The sequence below is a fragment of the Ailuropoda melanoleuca genome, chromosome 19, assembly GCF_002007445.2.
Source record: "Ailuropoda melanoleuca isolate Jingjing chromosome 19, ASM200744v2, whole genome shotgun sequence".
Taxonomy (NCBI): domain Eukaryota; kingdom Metazoa; phylum Chordata; class Mammalia; order Carnivora; family Ursidae; genus Ailuropoda; species Ailuropoda melanoleuca.
Genome location: NC_048236.1, coordinates 31,771,948 through 31,790,346, shown reverse-complemented (window position 1 = coordinate 31,790,346; position 18,399 = coordinate 31,771,948).

The following is an 18,399-nucleotide window of genomic DNA, read 5'->3' as shown; positions in this document are numbered from 1 at the left end:
AGACTTACATAATTGACTCAAGAAGAAATAAAAAAATATGAAAATACCTATAACAGGAGATTGAAGCCATAAAAACAAAACAAAACAGAACAACAACAACAACGAAAAAACCCACATCTCTCCATAAAGAACAATCCAGAACCAGAGGACTTCACTGGTACATTCTACCAAACATTTAGAGAAGAATTAACACAAATCATTCTGAAGCTTTTCCAAAAAACATAGGAGGAAGGAATATTTTTTAAACATACTCCATATGGCCAGTATTATTCTGATCCCAAGGAGCAGATGTTCACGAACTCGGACTGACAACTGTTTCTTAGCTATAACACAAAACACAGGCAATCGTCTTTCAATATGCTAAACACACAATTAGGATAAGACCCGGTAATTCCTCTTTCAGAAATACACCCAAAGGGCTTGGAAACAGGTACTCAATAATTCGTACACAAATGTTCATAGCCCCACTATTCACAACAGCCAAAAGGGGGAAATAACCCAAATGTCCATCAACAAGTGAATGCATAAACAAATGTGATACACCCATACTGTAAATATTATTCAGCTATAAAAAAGAACGAAGTACTGACATATGCTGTACATGGAAGAACCTTGAAAATGCTATCTGGACCACCTATTGTACGGTTCCATTTGTATGAGCCATCCAGAAAGGCCAATCCACAGTGACAAAAAATAGACTAGCGGTTGCTAGGTTCTGAGAGGAGAAGATAATGGGGAGTGACCTCTTCATGGTATGAATTATCCCTTGGGGAGTGATGACAAACGTCTGAAACTAGCTATTAGTGAGGACTGCACATGTCGTGAACATACGTAGTGCCCCTGATTAGAATGGTTAAAATTGCCAATTTACATGATGTGTATTCAACCACAACAAAAAGAAATATAAGAAAGAACCATAATGCATCACTTTCAATGGGTAGCTTTGTTTTGTAAAATAATGGGAAAAAATAGAGAAACTTGGGAGGCAATTTGACAAATATTCTGAATATTTTCTTTCTACCAATCTTTTACAGTTGTTTTGCTCACACATAGTTCGACTAAAAAGTTGGAAGCAATCATTCAGAAGCCTTCCAGTTAGTTTTTAAAATGAACAACACTCTCTTTTTGCACTTTCATTTTATTCGTTTCCATAGAATTTAATTAGAATATGTAAGCATATATTTATATATGTTAACAAACATATTTATAGAGACATGTGACTACAGTAAGTAGCAGGGTGAAGAAACAAACCTGATTCTTGACAAGCAGCCCGGCTCTTGGAAGCAGAGATGAGTGAGTCCATCGAGGAACACGCTACTACCAGGTTCTGGGCACCACAGGCAGCTACCCCTGCATGTTTACGGAGACGACCAGGAGTGTGGATAATTCACGAACTCGGTCAAAAGAGCTTCACTTGTGGTTACTATATGTACAGTGAGCCTTGGTTCACAAAACCTTTTTCTTCTCTACTATGTGAACTTTAAGAATGCAAAGACCTACGTACATCATTCCTAACTGGGCCTTGGGTGCCTATAAGTAGTGCCTGGCACGTAATCGGTTCTCAATAAATACTTATGACCAAGAAATGACTCAACAAGAGTGTTTTACTCATTTAACAAGAGGAGATAAAAAGTACGTGCAAGTGTTTGAAAGTATCTACGCTCCATATCACATGCTTTATATTTCTTTTCACTTTGCAGCCCGTATCTTCCTGTAGTCGATACTTGTTTAGAACATGCACTTTCAATCAACAGAGATTTGTAAAGAGCTGCACAGTTCTCTATGAAAACCACAAGACGAAATAAATGGCAATTTCATTATTTTACAAGTTGGATTATGGGGCCAACATTTTACAGGGCAGTAAGAACATGAAAAAACTAAACTAGAACTTACACATTATCATATATTGTGTGTGCCAACTTGCTTTTGAATCTCAGCTTTGCTTTACAATCTCAGCCTTGCTTAACGACTATGTTAAGCCCGAAAGCCATCAAATACGGTGGATATGGGTATCTACAGCCTAGCTGACCAAAGGGTAAGTGATACGCTTATTTTTAAAAAGAGTTTCCATTCTTATCCCTGTATTTAGTTACTTCGACTTCTTTAAAAATGCTTGTTTTTCTTGAAACGTTGCTTGTGCGGTCGGACCAAGTGCAGTCAGGGCAAGTGAGGGAGGACAAACAAAATTACTTCAGCTATTTCCAAGGAAGGAAAACATATACTATGTATGTCTCTCATTTTAATTAAAGGACGAGACATTTGAGGCACCCTCAGCATTTTGAAAGTCATCCAGTGTGCCTATCCCAAAGGCAGTGTGCATGGTGGAAAAAACAGGAGCCTGGAACCAAAAAAATCTTGATCTCAGTAAAAAAGTTGTCACTCTTGGCTGTAAGATCTTGGACAAGTCCTTTTACCATGCTTGGCCTTCTTTTCCATATTCATAAATGTGGAAAATAGCAATACCCTTGTGGAAGTGGTAGTAAAACAGTAGTCTGATAGCTTTACGAGATAATATTAATGTTGACATTAGTTATGATTTAGTAAAGTTCTCATATATGAACACAGGAACGTGCTGACTTCATACAGACGCATACAGTGCTAAGTTCAGCCCCACTCTTCACCTCCGCAAAATTGAACAGCTTTCGGTATGGTGAGATAGCCATTACTTTCCGAGTGCTGGCAAGTTCCAAGCATTTTATGCTGCAAACGATACAAAACTGTTAGCTCTTTATTTTCAGGTGTATTTCGGATCATACTGTTCAATCTACTCATCAATTCCCCAGGAGGGGGGCAGCATTGCCTCAAGTTCAGGGCTGCTGATCTCCAATGCCTCACTTACCTTTCACTTCTGGTTGTGGTTTTTTGCAAAAACTTCAGCCTATGCTTAGGTCCTGGACTCACTGCTGTGTCCGGAAACCCCAACTTGCCCGAGCTCTGGGATGCAAAACCTACCATAGATTGAGGCTCATTATTCATTTTCAGTCTTGCTTTGCCTCCCGGTTTTGCCACCGTCATCTACCATTTAGCTATGGCTACCGCAATTCCCACATACACAAATATAAAAATGTGGTGGGGTAACCAAACTGCTATGTAAAAATTTGGAATACAGATGGCCCCGGCTTATGATGGTTCAACTTACGGTGTTTCAACGTTATGATGATGCAAAAGTGATTTGCATTCAGTAGAAACTATACTTTTCGGGAATTTTGAATTTTCCTCTTTACCCGATACTCTCTTGTGATACTGGGCAGCCGTGGCTCCCAGTCAACCCCTCGATCACAAGGGTAAACAAGGGACATACTTCCAACCATTCTGTACCTATTTTTCACCTTCAGTACAGTAGTCTATCAACTATATGAGTATTCAATCAATGCATTTATTATAAAATAAGCTTTGTGTTACATTATGTTGCCCAACTATAGGCTGATGTAAGTGCTCTGGGCACATTTAAAGTAGAGCAGGCTAAGCTATGACGTTTGGTAGAATAGGTATATTAAAGGCATTTTCAACGTAACTATATGGGTTTATCAGGAGGCAACCCCATCATAAGTCAAGGAAGATGTATAAAGATGTTTCTTCGCACAGGAAGACCACAAGGCTAGCCAAGTTTTACACAGAAAGAGTTGGCTCTTAAAAAGTATCTGAGCTTTATTTTACTTTCTCCACAAGAGGACAGCTCCCTTTCTTTCCGCCTAGCTACTTTGACAGAGCATGACCTCCTCACAGCCCTATGACACACCGACGTCTACTCGTTATGAGTCATGGTCTTCTACCGATGCCAAGAAAGAACTCAATAAAGTAACACCTTTTTAGAAAAAAAAAAAAAGCAGCAAAGTGGAATTTTCAGCAAATTATTTGACCTCATTTTCATAGGACTATTTAAATTCTTCATAGAAGTTGTTTGGGACATTACCATTTTGAAGAAAGACATACCAAAACAACTACATTATTGAAATGGACTGAGTTTTAAGGTTGAAATTTACTTTAGTAGGGCAGAGTAAATGAAAGGAACAGATTTTAGTCAGAACATAATCCAATATCCATAAATAAAGCACTACTCCAACCAACATTATGGAAACAGAACAAGAAGGAATTTTTACATTCAGAAAATATTCAGACTTTTTGCAGCAGTATTCTTTATAGGAACAGATGACAGTGAAACTCAAAAGCATGATTCTACAACACTCTGATTGAACACACAGTTGCTTTCCTCTGTGAAGTTTAAGGTATGTTACAGCCTCACAACTGAGCATCTGTTTTTATATAGCAAAATGGCTGACTTTAAAATGGCATGTTATTGAAAACTTCTTTCAGAATATCACCAGGGAAATTAAATATTTAACAGAAACTCTATGTTCCTATGAATACCTTATGAGAGAGCCTCAAGCTCTTTCCTGTTTCTTGCAGGAGAAACAGCAAGAGAAAAAGTCAGCTGGAGCCACACAGTTCATTGCATCAAGAACAGTAGACACCCACATCAAAGGATAGCTTACTATCTTCTAATCCTTTCTACAATTCTCCTTGGTTTACAAAAGTTAACTCCTTTGGTTTACTGAGTGATTCTTTAGTAGACAATTTATTCAATGAAATAGGGGTTGTTTCCAAGTCAAAGATAGGGAATTACAGACACTTCAAATGAGATGGGGCTAAGGGGTGACTCCAACTTTATTCCCCATCTAGTTTTCTTCTGGGTGGGCATGAAAATGTGAGAAATGGTAAGAAGTTTATCAAAGGACAGCAGCGAGCTCAGAATTCTATAAAAGATGGTGATCAGTCTTCAATACTGAAGAAGTTTCACAACAATCTTAGAGCTAAACTTTCTTTTTAAATTAAAGATATCAACTGAAAAAGAGAGAAGATTCTATCATTGTGGTGGCAAACTAAATAAATTTATTCTTTTAAATTTAAAGTCCATGCTTAAGACTTCGTCAGGTCAAGACACATCTCTATGAAGAATCACAAGGAGGAGAAATTTAAAGAGAAGGAAAATAGGAGAAGGAGGAGGTAATTGAGAAAAAAAAATGTGCATGTTTTCTTACACAAAAATAAAATACAAAGGATTAGTTCAAATGAGGAGAAAAACAAAGCAATGAAAATGAAACCGCTTTTACTGTGATTGTGAAGCTGAAAAAGACAAACTTGAGAATAGTGAAGTATAAAAAAATAATGACGGAATCCAGTGGCCAGTTATGGAAATGGCACTTACCCTGAAGGAATGTCTGGAAAAGTGTTTTCCAGTAGAAGCTGGTGAATGGCTGTGCCCCTAGTGAAAATGAAAGTAGGGAGCTACCGCCAGCCAAGGGAGGAGCCTCAGAGGGAACATTCCGCTGGCCAGGACAGATGAGGAAAGCTGAGCAGCCGCACCCAGTGCCAGGTCTGGGACAGTCTGGAGAGAGAGGAAGCCAAGGTGGAGCCTGAGCCGGTAGGAAAAAAATATCCAAATCCCAAGTTATAAAAAGCAAAACCAGAAAGGTCACTTAGGTACCTCTTGCTGTTTAGCTTATGGATATAATTGTGGAATATTAAAGTAGTGCTTTGGAAAAGCATATCTTTGATGATGTGACCAAAACTAAATGGGGGGGGAGTTACTCTGAGCACTTCATTTATTCAAAGAGCAGTCACATAGAGTCCATTCTTTGCTAATACAGGGTAGGTTTTAGGAACACAAAGATGAGAAGGAAGTCAGGGGAAGGAAGGATTTCAATAAGGAGAGACAGGACCACCATTATTAAATACCACAAAGAACTCAAGCTTAAAAGTGCCCCCTGGGTTTGGGAGTTAGAAAGTGATAGGTGATCTTAGCAGAAGCAGTTTTAGTGAATGGCAGAGACAGAAAGATTGTAGCAAATTGAAAAATAATTTAGTTGTAGGTTTATTAAAAAAAAAAAAAAGAAGTGTACATAACTTTCCCATGTTCCTGCTAGAAAGGAGAGGGAAAAAAACCAGATCAGAGATAGAGTGGCTATAGGGCTCAGACGGGTTTGGTGTTATTGTCATTTTGTGAAGGCAAATAGTAATTCAATTGACTGTGTTTCTCGATACAATATTTGGTTTATTCATATTAGGAATGATAATTTAGATCTGGAAAAGACCCTAGAGATCATTCAACCCACTTTTCAATCCACTTTTCACATTTTATAGGTGAAGAAACTAAGGACCTGAAAGTTGTGATTTTCTAGTCATTCATCTTAAAACTTCTAAGAGTAGACATCATCTGTCCAATATGTGGGAATAAAAAAAAATGCAATGATTGCTTAGGCCTGCCTTCCTCCCTTCTTTCCTTCTTTTTTTTTTTTTTCCTTTTATCCTGCCTTCCTTCCTCTTCTCCTCCCAAGATTTGGAAATTCCTTCTCATGCTATCCATTCTAAATAAAGAATACGATTGAGGTTATTATCCAGATAAATTAGGGTGGAAACACCAAAGTATACATTTTTCTATAGCTGTATGAGTCATATACTTAAGAGAAAAGCACATTTTGAAATGATCTTATGATTGCTGCTCTCCACATTTTACTTTGCTTTTGTGGACCTGGCGTTTGTATAAACCATTCTTATAAAAAGCAACTTGTTTTAAAAATAAAACAATCAAACAAAAACTGGACACTTTTCCTATACAATTTCTTAGAAACAGTTTTAAAGTACTGCCATTAGAAACTGTGCATCTTATAGCTGGGCACCCCTCATCTAAAGTGTCAATAAAAATAATGGTCAGCTGTAAGTATGCCTCAAACCCTAGAGTAAATAGTAGACATTTTGTGGTGCTGAACATTTTAGCCCTGAGAATATTTAGTGTTTAGAAGCAGGCATTATGTGAACCTAGAAAAAAATACAGGATTCAAAAACCTTATGCGACCTTCTACTCTAATTGAGCCAAATACATAAATTACAGCACCGTTGAATCTGGAAGAGGAAATGGCTTATTAGGTCATCTAGTATTTCCCCTGCTAAATTTGAACAGTTCCCTACAGCATATTTTCTAACGCTGTAAGTCTGGTTTTGGAAGTTTCACGTGATAACACTTGTCACCACGTCCTTAAAAAGCTATTAATCTAGTCGAGCTTCAAAGGAGGTCTCTAATCATGTTGAACTAGAAGCTTTCTTTTCCGAACATGATTCCACCAGCTTCCCTGCCTGGCACCCATCTCCAATAGACTTCCCCTTCCTTTTTCTGAGGATTTGAATTGCGTGGAGCCAACCCGAAGGAAGAGTGGAGAAGTGGCAGCACCTTGCCAACAGTGAACCCCTGCTCTCCACTCCCTCTCCAAGTTCAGACACGGACAGCGAAGTGTTGCCCACGTACTGAAAAGTATCTTGCCCTCTTCCTTTTTTTCAACTGTAGTGTTCCCTGAAAGAAGGCTATGAGAATCTAAAATTATATTTATCATCCTTCAGAGGTGGATTTTCTTTTATTGTTAGCGCTGTGCTTTCCCTGGCTTGTGTGCAAAGCGGACACCCCATTACCGCAGTTTGTTCATAATGGATACAAGATGACAGGCTGATAATTATCCATAGCTAATTTACCTTCTCTAAATGACTTGAGAGAGCAGAGAAGAACGAACTTTGGGGTTCATACCTAGAGAGTGATACGTCATTAAGTTTCATCCTAATTAACAACTGAGGTAGTCACTCTGCAAGGGAACTGAAAGGCAATTTTGGAAATTTGCGTCAACACTTGCGAAAGTGTAAACATATTTATTCAGAAGGTCTTTAAAACACTAATGTTGATATTTATGGGCTTTTATGTGCTAGGACTGGCACAGTGCAGACTATTAAATTTCCAGAAATTTTGTGAGCCTGTTAGAGACACCAATGATTAAATATTAAATTATATGAACTAACAAATAAATTATATTAAAACAAAGACAATGCACTCTAAATATTCATTATTTCCTAATTATTTTACTACCTTTCAGTATTATCAATGCTCTCAAGACTATTTATATCTATCGCCTCTTTATGGTGGAAATACTGTGAACTAGTCTGTGCCCTGAGCATTTCTTTCCAAGACTGTGCTCAGTGACTTCATGTTCGTAGCTTGAAACCAGTAAATGCCACAAAGCAGGGCTCTGTGGTCCCCCAAAAGCTGGCCTTTGTGCATTTGCCATCACACCACTTTTTTTTGACAAGACTATAAAATAACTTTATTTTTAAAAAACCCTGAACACAGATAAGTAAGGAAAAAGGAAGACATTGAATATCTATCAGCAATTTTATCAGTTGTACAATGTCATTCTTATATATTCACTTTGATACCACTACACCTTTTAGCTGAATTCTGTGATTGGTTTATCTTACTAACCTTTCTGCTACAGTATAAAATTTAAGAAAATATAAAATAAGAAAATTAAAAATACAATTAAAATAAAGTTGATTCTTAGAAGCAAAGTTGTGGATGTCACTTTGTAATGCAAATAGGTTAATTTTTGTAAGTACCGATTTGGTTCCAAATTTTCTAGAAGAAAAACAAAAATGGAACTTAATGATAGTGTGCTTTTTATCTGGAGAGACACTTATTTTTCTTGCAACTGAATACAAGGAGTGATGCATTTTATAGGTAATTATGAAATAGATATTAAATTAAACGTTTTTAATGTTGTAAGCCTCTAGGGGCACTAGATTAAAACCCAGTGTATACAGGCTCCAAATACGTGTTCTTTGAATCAATAAATTCATAAGCAAACTATAGCTAAATTGATTTGTCTGATACCTTCTATGTAAACCCAAGGTACAACTTCTTAAACATATTGAAGATATTTCGCTGCTGCAGTTAGAGCTTAAAAAACAGAGCAGTATGAATTTCGCTACAGACTTATTACGAAAAAGAGATGTTTCTGGCTTGTGAGACCTAAAACATAAAGTGGGAGATTTTTACTATTCTTTTAAATTATTGATTGAATTAAGTCCCCTCTCATTAAAACTGGCTCAAAGACACATGGCAAATAGGTGACAGTGTCTGAATTGCACCAGCGTCAGAAAACATCTGTTAGATGTTGTCACGAACGGCCTCGATCAAGTAGCCACATTCTCTTTGCTGACTAAAAGGAGATCCATGGGCTGAAGGTATCCGGTATATAAGAAGGAAAAATTCACATTTTTTGACAGAAAATTTCACATAGTAACTTAATTTTTTGCTTAGATGGGTAATCCAAGCTTCCTATACAAGGAGGACTACAGTTGTATCTTAGAAAAAAACAAATACTTCTCTATATAATGAGGCAAACTATCCCAAAGGCCATGCAACAGAAAGGTCACAGACCAAATTAAGAATTTAATTTGAGACACACACAGAGACACACACACACACACACACACACACACACCCCTCAAGAGCATAGATAGACTAAAATGTAGTAAAATATTGGGCTAGTATTTTCAGGTTCACAGATCTGTTACTTTGATCCACTAAACTTTTGTTTCTTTCTGCAGAATCTCTCTCTCTCTCTTTTTTTAAAGATTTTATTTATTTGACAGTGAGAGACACAGCGAGAGAGGGAACACAAGCAGGGGGAGTGGGAGAGGGAGAAGCAGGCTCATAGCGGAGGAGCCTGGTGTGGGGCTCGATCCCAGAACCCCGGGATCACACCCTGCCGAAGGCAGACGCCCAACGACTGAGCCACCCAGGCGCTCCAGAATCTCAATTCATCTATACTGACTTATACAGTCTCCATTTACTTTATGAAGTTAGCAAAATTGGAATAGAAAAATTTTTATATCTAGTAAATGTACAAAAATAAAATGGCATACCAGCCCCATTGTAGATAAAAAGGCAGTTTTTCAAAAAAAAATATTACTGTACAGTGTACAAGCTAATAATATTTTAAACAGTGCTCATTTCAGTAGTTCAAGGGTAACTCGTTATTGGATCTATTGGCATAGCTTATTGAATCAAAGAATTAAAGAAAAAATTCCATAAATCATAGCAAGAGATGCTACAAAGGCATGTAATAAATTCACCTAGAGCTGTAACATTCTAGAGCATAAATAGAAGAAAACTACTTACATATGATAAAAAATTAATGTGGTCCAACTCATATTTGTGTTTATTCTCAAAGTTGATTTCATGTGCAGAAAAAATACATATAAAATAAGTCTAAAATGCTTTTATTTTCAAGTGTCAAGAAAACTATCCCAGGAAATTAAGATGTGAGTCCTCCACATGATCCAGATTTGAAAACAAAACGTGAAATCTGGAAACATGACTGTACAGGTCCGTTTTCGGTGTGCACGCAGAAAACGTTCCCCTGGGAAACCCTGAAGGCCAACTGACTTATGTTACGGAATAGTTTATATCAGAAGTACCAGTTCTGTGAGCTGTTCCGTGATGTTTCGGTTGCTGCCTGGGATAAATCTCAGCGTAGGATCATTTTTTATTTTTATCAGGAATTCCAGCTGCCCACCTGCTCCTGCATCCGTGTCCTATTTCTGTGTAAATACATCAGAAATCAAAACATCTTCCAAGCTTCTCTAAGGATCTAGTCTCATGCTATCAATTCCGTGCAAGGTACACTTTACTGAAGATTGCACATGGGAGGCAGGGGATGACCTTAAAATCGTATATCCCTCAGCAAAGTATGTAAACAACCCCAAAGTTCTGTCAGTTCTCAGAAACGCTCTCTTGTTGGTATGGCCAAGGGCAGTGAAAGTTATTTTACCTTAACCAAAAATAGTTCTCCCACACTGGGCTCACCCGGCTGGTTTTTCTCACTTGCGCGGTTCAGAGCCTCTGCCTCCAGACCCACATCAATAAAGTGAACGTGATTGCATCTTCCAGTTAAGATCACCTACCTTGTTTGTAATGTTGGCCCAGCCGTCATCTTGATGAACTGGAGTCCAGACAGGGTTCTCACTCTCCGGTCAAGGAGACATCATTTTAAAAGAAGATATTAAAATCCAGGGCTCTTCCGAGTGGGACTTTCCAAACTACAACTTTCTCTATAGCTTTATGGTATAGCACTAAAGCCTACCCCAAATTCACAGCCCGTCTCTGGTTCAGGCTTTGTGCAGCATGGGCACCAGGTTGGCTGAAGCGCAAGCACATCATTTATCTACTCAGCTGAATCGGGAACACATCAGGGTGTGCCTGCAGAGAAATCTTCTGTACTGATTTATTTCTGACTCACATTTTGATTTTGAACAAGTCAACCACTGTAAGCCTGAGTCTCATTGTCTAAAAAATAGAAAAAATCTTCAGGAGATTGTTAAAATAAGTGACAAAAATATGTACAAAGGCCTAGCACATAATAGATATTTAACTAAATGCCAGATATTTATGAAAATTATTAGACAAAGGTTATGAGCTCAACTCTTTTATCTTTCACCGGAGGGTAGTAACACCTAGAGCATGAGCTCTGTTTGTTGTTATATCTTAAAAGCTTAGCAGTTTGCCTGGAATGTCATTGGCAATAAAACAAGACAAACAAAACAAAATAAAACAACAACAATCACTGTGTGTCGAGTACTGAATGGCTCCTCATTCTTTCATCTTAGAGCTAGGACCTAATTCACCAGCCTTCATACCCTTCTAGTTGCGCTAAATACTTTTACAAAATTATTATTTAGTAGAAAGGCAGCATCAGGACACAGATTTCTTATGAAGGTCAGCTTGAGGTTAAATATTACAAACTTCCTTATTTCTGTTTCTGTGATATTATTGTCCAATTAAATTTTTATAGAGAATCAGGTCCAGATTCCTTAGCATGGCATAGAGAATCAACAAGGGATGAAATAACACCATGTTTGTTCTTCCAACTTCATTTCCTGTCACTCTCTCTGACGTACTACACCTTCCAGACATATGGAACTACTTAAAATTTCATATATCTATGTCTTTATGCATTCATTTTTTAAGAAATTATTTTTAGAACAGATTTAGATTTACAGAAAAATTGAGTAAATAATAGAGTTTCTATATACTCTAAACCTATTTTCTCCTATTATTAATATCTAACATAAGTATGATACCTTTGTTACAATTAACTAATCTCTGTAGATCCATTATTAACTGAAGTCTGTCTTTTATTCAGATTTTCTTAGTTTTTACTTAGTGTTCTCTTTTTACTCTAGGATCTCATCCAAGATACCACACTACTTTTGGCAGTTAGAGTTTCTCAGACTTTCCTTGTTATTGATGGCCTTGACAGTTTTGAGGAGTACTGGTGAGGTATTTTGTAAAATGTCCCTCCATAGGGATTTTTCTGGTGTTTTTTTATTATGAGGCTGGGGTTATATAGTTTGGGGAAGAAGTCCAGAGAAGTAAAGTAAAGTGCCATTTTCATTACCTGAGCTCTCAGTTGATCCCTTTGTCTTTGGGGCATTTTCCCATCATTGTATTTTATGTTATTGCTGGCTTTTTGTTTGTTTGTTTTAGCACTTCTCACGAGATGTTCCAGGTTCATCTTGTCTATTTCCTGCTCCAATCCTAGAATCAGGCATTTCCCCAGGAGCCCTGATTCCTTTTATTGGAGAATGATTTTAGGAACCAAGATCTGGGAACTGAGTGTGCTTATTGCTACCGGGATGTCCTTGCTTCTAGTTGACAGAACAAGGATGTATGTGTACATTCCACTTTATTTTTTACTTATAAAACAAACAAACAAACAAACAAACAAACAAAATCCTATTACATGAACTTCAGGTCCCAGTTTAAGAATCCTTTGCTTTAGGAAAGCCTTCACTGACTCAGCCATGAAAGTTGATTATCCCTTCCTTTGTGCCAAAACTTGACAATTATAGCAAGTACATTGAAAATTGAAATGATTTTCATATTTTTTCTTCTTCTAGATTTGGCACTTTCTGTGCATCTGTTAAATGATAAACCTTATAAATGTGAGGGATGGAAATTGGAAGGTTATGTCCCCAAAGCCAATTTAAATGTCCCGCACATAAAAACTTGTCAAATTAGTGTATTAGCCAACCATATGTTCTTTTATGATAGCAACTTATGTGGTTGGTAAACTTTTTAAATTATATAGATCACAAGTGTTTTAAGTATGTAAGTTGATGAGTTTTTAAAAGTGAATATGTCCATGTAAACACCAGTGCAATCAATACACACATTTCCATTATCTCAGAAAGTTCTCTGATGACCCTTTCTAGTAAATCCTAACTCTGTCTCAATGGGCAACCATGGTTGAGATGAAATTCCCTGTAGATTAGTTTCACCTATTTTGAACCCTATAAAGGGGATTATATAGTGGATACTTTTAGAGTCTGGCTTCTTTTGCTCAACATAAAATTCTGATATTCTTTCATATGTTTGCCTGCAATTAAAAAGTTTATTCTTTTTAATTGTTGAGTAGAATTGTATTGTATGATTATATTACAATTTGTTTAGCAATTTCCTGAACGATGGACGTATGACTTTTTTGTTTTATTTTATTTATTTTATTTTTTTGAGTGAAGTAAGACTGTCTTTATTCTTTTTTCTTTTTTTAAGTTTTTATTTAAATTCCAGTTAGTTGGCATACAGTAATATTAGTTTCAGGTATAAAATTTAGTGATTTGACACTTATATACTTGTTTTTAGTTTTTTACTTATTACTAATAAATCTGCTATAATATTTGCATACAGGTCTTTTATTTCTCTTGGGAACTAACTTGAGGCAGAATTGTTGAGTCATATGATGGGTGCACATTTAGTTTTATAAGGAACTTCCTGTTTTCCAAAGTGTTGTTAACTGTCTTGCATTCACATCAGCAATGTATGAATGTTTCAGATTGTCTAAATCCTTGCCAATGTTTTATATTTTCAGGCCATTTAGTTTTAGCCATTTTAAGGGGTCTTAAGAGAAGTTGTAATATGTATTTTCCTATGACTAATAATGATGAAGATTTTAGATGAGGAGTAATGATGATGAGAAAGACTTACTCATTTCTATACTTTTTGTGTGCATATGAACTACGTATGCAAGGTTTTCATGCACTTTTGAAAATTTGTTATTTTTGATCATTAAATTAGATATTTTTATTAGTAGACATTCATTATATATTCTGGACATAAGTTCTTATTTTATATGCACAGGGTGAATATTTTCTTCCAGTCCATGGATTAATTTTTATTTTTTCATCGGTGTCCTATGGCAAACAAAAAATTTAATTATTATAATTGTCAATCATCATTTTGTCTTTCATGGTTTATGCTGTATCTTGTTCAAGAATTCCTTGTTTACATTGAAGCTGTAAAGGTGTTGCCCTATATTTTATTCTAAAAACTCTCTTTCTGGCTTTTACATTTAGGCCTATCCCCTGCTCCAAAATAGTTTTTTGATTATCAGGGTTCATATCTTTTCATGTTGTTCCAGCACCACTTGTTGAAAAGACTTCTTTTCCCCGTTGAATAGCCTTAGTGCCTTTGTCAAACATTAACTACTCATAGATGTTTTGAATTATTTGAGCAGCTTAATTGGTTTTCTTCATCTGTTTGTCTATGTATTTCTTTAAAACTTTTCGAGTATAGATGACACACAATATTACATTAGTTTCAGATGTACAATACATTGATCACCTTCTCTCTATGTTGTGCTGGGCTCACCATAAGTGTAGCTACCATCTGTCACCATACAGTGCTATTATAATATCACTGACTACATTCCCTTTGCTGACATCTTGCCATTTGTGAAAACATGGACCTAGAGGGTATAAAACTAAGTGAAATAAGTCAGAGAGAAAGATAAATACCATATAATTTCACTCATACATGGAATCAAAAAAGCAAAACAAATGAATAAACAAACAAAAATCAGAATCAAACCTATAAACAAAGAGAAAAAACTGATAGTTGCCAGATGAAAAGTTTGGGCAAAATGGGTGATGGGGAGAGGGAGATAATAAGCTGCCAGTTATGGAATAAGTCAGTCACAGGAATGTTTGTCTATATTTATAAAAATACCATAATGACTATAGCATAATAAATCTTTAAAGAAGGTAATGTTCATTCTTTCTACTCCTTTTTCAGTATTGCTTTAACTATTATAGATCTTTTGCATTTCCACATACATTTTGAAATCACCTTGTCAATTTGTTAAAAAAAAAAATGTTTGGGATTTAGTTTGAATTGTATTGTCCTTAAGATCAATTTGGAGAGAACTGATACCATAATCAGAAGGCTTCTTCAATGTCATTAACATGACGTATTTCTCTATTTATCTAAGTTTTCCTTAAATTTTCTCTCTTTTTCTTAAGGTTTTAGAAGAGACACCTTGCACGTCTTCTGTTAAATTTATCCCTAAGCATTTTAGGTTTCTGATGCTATTTTACTTTTAGATGAATTTTCTTCTTGATTTTCCAATTGTTTGCTGCTACCATCTACAAATATGATTGTTTTTGTACATTTACCTTTATCTAGTAACTGCCAAATTGGTTGATTCTAGAGTTTGTTTTTCATATATTCAGCTTTTTTATATGAACAATTACATTATCTATAAATAAATACAATTTTATTTATTTAATTCCAATATTTACACCTTTCTCTTTTTCTTATTTTATTTGTTTTATTAGTAAATGTTGAGTGGAAGTGTGCAGAAATTTTTGCTTTGTTCTTATATTTCTTTATTAAATTTCATGTTGGCTGCAGTTTTTCCTGGGTAATTTCATACTGAGAACATTCCTTCCTACCTGTAGTTTGCAAAGAACATTATTTTTAATTATAAATAAAAGTTTAATTTTATAAAATGTTTTTTATGTATCTATTTAGATGATCATACAGTATTCGCCTTCATTTTGTTATATACTAAATTGCTAATATTTTAAGAACCCTCCAATGAAGAGTAGATAAATCTCACTAGATCATGATATGATACATTACAATTTTTTTATATTTCAATTTTTTATTTAAATTCTAGTTAGTTAGCATATAGTGTAATATTAATTTCAGGAGTGGAATTCAATGATTCATCACTTACATATAAGACCCAGTGCTCATCACAAGTGGCCTCCTTAATGTCCACCCACCATTTAACCCATCCCCCACCCTCCTCCCTCCATCAACCCTCAGTTTGTTCTCTCTAGTTAAGAGTCTCTCTTATGGTTTGCTTCCCTCTCTGTTTTTTCTTCTTTCTTTCCCCTACATTCATCCATTTCTCAAATTCCACATATGAGTGAAATCATATGGTATTTGTATTTTTTTAAAGATTTATTTATTTATTTTAGAGAGATTAAGGGGGGCAGAGGGAGATGGAGAGAGAGAATCTCAAGAAGTCTCCCCACTGAACATGGAGCCCAGTGTGGGGCTTGATCTGAGGACCCTGAGATCGTGACCTGAGCTGAAATCATGAGTTGGATGCTTAACTGACTGAGTGATCCAGGTGCCCCAGTATTTGTCTTTGACTGACTTATTTGGCTTAGCATAATACACTCTAGCTCCATCCATGTCATTGCAGATGGCAAGATTTCATTCTTTTTGATGGCTGAGTAGTATTCCATAATTTGGCTCTTTTTATAATTTGGCTATTGTTAATAATGCTGCTATAAACATCAGAGTGCATGTATCCCTTCAAATCAGTATTTTTGTATCCTTTGGGTAAATACCTAGTAGTGCAATTGTAGGTCATAGGGTAGTTCTATTTTTAACTTTTTTGAGGAGCCTCCATACTGTTCTCCAGAGTGGCTGCACCAGTTTCATTCCCACCAACAGTGTAAGAGGGTTTCCCTTTCTCTGCGTCCTCACCAACATCTGTTGTTTCCTGAGTTGTTAATTTTAGCCATTCTGACAGGTGTTAGGTGCTATCTCATTGTGATTTTGATTTGTAGTTCCCTGATGATGAGTGATATTGAGCATCTTTCCATGTGTCTGTTGGCCATCTATATGTCTTCTTTGGAGAAATGTCTGTTCATGTCTTCTGCCCATCTCTTAACCGGATTATTTATTTTGGGGGTGAGTTTGATAAGTTTTTTATAGATTTTGGATACTAGCCCTTTATCTGATATGTCATTTGCAAGTATCTTCTCCCATTCTGAAGGTTGCCTTTTAGTTTTGCTGATTGTTTCCTTCCATGCTCCAAAGATTTTATCTTGATGAAGTCCCAGTTGTTCACTTTTGCTTTTGTTTCCCTTGCCTCTGGAGAAATGTCTAGCAAGAAGTTACTATGGCCAAGGTCAAAGAGGTTGCTGCCTATGTTCTCCTCTAGGATTTTGATGGTTACCTGTTTCATGGTTAGGTCTTTGATCCATTTTAAATTTATTTTTGTGTATGGTGTAAGAAAGTGGTCCAGTTTCATTCTTCTGCATATTGCTCTCCAGTTTTCTTAATACCATTTGTCTTTTTTCCATTGGATATTCTTTCCTGTTTTGTTGAAGATTTGTTGACCATGTAGTTGTGGGTACATTTTTGGGTTTTCTTGTATGCTCCACTGATCTATATGTTTGTTTTTGTGCTGATATCATGTTTTTTACAGCTTTGTAATATACCTTATGGTCTGAAATTGTGATTTCTCCAGCTTTGATTTTCTTCTTATAAAGAGTATTGATTTTTGTTCTAGCAAACAGAGGAATTACTATCTGATTACCTTAAACTCATGAAGGGTAGATCTTTTGGATTTTTTCTTACTTTTAGGATGAATCCCTTAGTTCCAACATGTTTTATTCCTACAAATGTAGTCTTTCTGGGGCTTAAACAGGAAGTCACAGTTATTTATCAAGGCTAACAATGCAGGACTCAAACCCCAAACTCTACTTTTTATTCTGCCTTGTCACCCTTTAACTTTTGCTATTCACTAGGTTCCTCAAAGTTCCCTCCATACTCACAACAACACTTTCATTTCAGTCAAGGTTTTCATGGGAGTTAAGTTGCAATGTTGAGGTCTCCCACTCCATGGCTGTCTTCCTTCCTGGTTATTCCCCTTTTATTTCAGGTTTTATTGGAAGCTCTAAAATCCATTCTCTGACAGCTTGAGCTGGAAAGCCGTGGCTCTCTTTTTGCGTTCTAGACAAACTGTAGTACCTGGACTGTGGACTGTACTCAGGAGAAAAGTTCTGTAATGTGGAATTCACCCAGCAAAGTTCTCTTCTTTCAAAAGTATAATGTTCTCAAGTTTCTGCCTACTAGTGGAAGTATTTTATCATGACACTAATGTAAAATATTCAAATAAGTATAATCTAAATATAGTAAATTCAAATAAAATAAATAAATTGTATTATGTACCCTTTGGCCTCATTTATTAGCAAAACAAGTTCTAGTTACAAAATACATATCTCATAATTACAAAAAAGTGAAATTGTAATGCAAAAAACTGAAAGGTTTTGTATTCCCTTTGTTAAGCATTTTGGGGTGGATTTTTTTTAGTTTTTTTAAAGATTTTATTTATTTATTTGACAGAGAGAGACAGCCAGCAAGAGAGTGAACACAAGCAGGGGGAGTGGGAGAAGAAGAAGCAGGGTCCTAGTGGAGAAGCCTGATGTGGGGCT